The sequence below is a fragment of the Hemibagrus wyckioides genome, linkage group LG19, assembly GCF_019097595.1.
Source record: "Hemibagrus wyckioides isolate EC202008001 linkage group LG19, SWU_Hwy_1.0, whole genome shotgun sequence".
Lineage (NCBI taxonomy): Eukaryota > Metazoa > Chordata > Actinopteri > Siluriformes > Bagridae > Hemibagrus > Hemibagrus wyckioides.
In genome coordinates, this window is record NC_080728.1 from 22,351,443 (window position 1) to 22,353,942 (window position 2,500).

General features: G+C 40.4%; 1 pseudogene; it reads right to left on the minus strand.

Moving 5' to 3' along the window:
• LOC131370089 (scavenger receptor cysteine-rich type 1 protein M130-like) overlaps nucleotides 1-2,500 on the minus strand; it is an 11,157-nt pseudogene that overhangs the window by 3,036 nt on the left and 5,621 nt on the right.

Here is a 2,500-nt window from a genome sequence, read left to right on the forward strand (position 1 = left end):
ACACACACACACAGGCACACACAGACACACACAGACACACACACACACACACACAGACACATACACACACAGACACACACACACACACACACACAGACACACACACACAGACACACACACAGACACACACACAGACACACACACACACAAACACACACACACTCTCACACACGCACTCACACACACACACACACACACTAACACCCACGAACACACACACACACAGACACACACACAGACACAGACACACACACACACAGACACACACACACACAGACACACACACCCCTTAAAAAAACACTACATTACCCCACATGAACTCTAGCTGCACATTTCCTCTCACACATTTAGGTTATTTTTATTTATTCAGTATAAATGACATATACACACACCGGGAGGGAGATGAGGGGTATGCACCTGTACAGGAAAGCAGTCACATGCACACACACACACACACACACACACACAGACACACAGACACACACACACACACACACACACACAGACCCATGCTCCTATTCAATAACCAAACAGATACAAGCATTTTTCTGGACACTCAGTAAGCACCATGGTTTATCCATCCACTAAAATATGTATCATAAAACCACACATTCAGACACATACTTACAAGTCAGCCACCTCCCAACCACCCCCTACCCCCGAACACACACACACACACACACACACGCACACTTTAGTGAGAAGTACACTTTTATAGAGAAAAACACACACACCATTTCTCTTATTTTTAGTTATTAATAATAAATGACACACTCACACACACATAGAGAGAGAAGGGGGATGCACCTGTCCAGGAAAACACACACATACACACATGACCCCCAAACACACACAGCCCCCCTTTAAAAAATCTACACTACATTACCTCACATGAACTCTAGCTGCACATTTCCACTCATACATTTAGGATATTTTTATTACAGGAAAGCACTCACATGCAGGAATACACACACACGCACACACACACACATACACACACTCACACACACACACACTCACACACTCACACACACACACACTCACACACACACACTCACACACACACACTCACACACACACACTCACACACACACACAGACCCATGCTACCATTCAGAAATCACACAGATTTATGTATTTATCTGGACACTCAGTAACCACCATGGTTTATGGGGACTCATTTTTCCTAACATCCATCCACTAAAATACAACTAATTTTTATTTTTAGTTATATGTCATAAATCTCACACACACACACACACTCACACACACACACACACACACACACACAGACACAGACACACACACACACACACACACTCTCACACACACACACACACACACAGTCACACACACACACACACACACACTAAATCAGAAGCTTTAATAGATGTTTATCAGCAGAATCCTGTCTCTACACCACATGTACTCTAACTGCACATTTCCTCTCACACACATTGAGCTTATTTTTATTTATTTATTTTAAAGAAATAAATCACACTGGATTTGGGGGAAAATATTGCTCTAATCACTGAGTTTACATTGAGGTGTGTATTCTGTATTGAGGGATTTGATCATTTCCATGCAGTGAATTTCAGCTAGAAGTTTAAATAGAATACAATAAGTGTGATGTAGAACAGTCCACATATCACTCACCTCTTTGAGTGAAGCTCGTGATTCTTCTAGCCATGTATCTGTGGTTGATCTCCTCATAGACTGCCTCAGACTCAGTCTTACGCCTCGTCCTAGAGACAACTGGGAGTGGGGAACAATAATAATAATAATAATAATAATAATAATAATAATAATAATATACACTGATGAACAAAAACACAAAACAGACCATATTAACACTATAATGAAAAAGAATGAAAAATATTAAAATACATTTACAGTAGAAATGATTATAAATAATGTTAATAAAATCTGAGATTTTAAATAATATAATTAGAAAATGTGTGAAAGTGTGGTACCTCTCCTGAGAACTCTGTTCTGGTAAAACAGTACCAGCAGAAGCACTAAGGCCAGGAAGAGCAGCGTTCCCAACACAAAGAGAACCAGTGGAGGGGTGGGTGGACTTACTGAGGTCAAAAACACAGAAGAGGATCTTGATACGACGCTGTGATCAGAAATATTTAGAAAAATGATGAACAGTAACAAATATTGCATTCTAACAAATACACATACCTGATTTGGTGGTGGTGGTGGAGGTGGTGGAGGTGGTGGTGGGTGTAGCAGTGGACATGGTGGATATGTCTGTATTCACAGAAAGAAAAACACTTTCTATCACACAATAAAAAATAAAGTCTCCCTGAATAAGGTTTATGACATGCTGATCAGTGTTTTACAGTTTAGGGTCTGAGCTTTCAATCAAACATCTAAGATTCTAAATAAAAGTTATCAAGTCTTATCACTGAGACAGAAAGCTGAAAAGTTAGCACACCCCTCTGACCTGCACAGGTGACTCCAGCATGAGAGCAGTCAGTGTGGTTCTTCAGGGA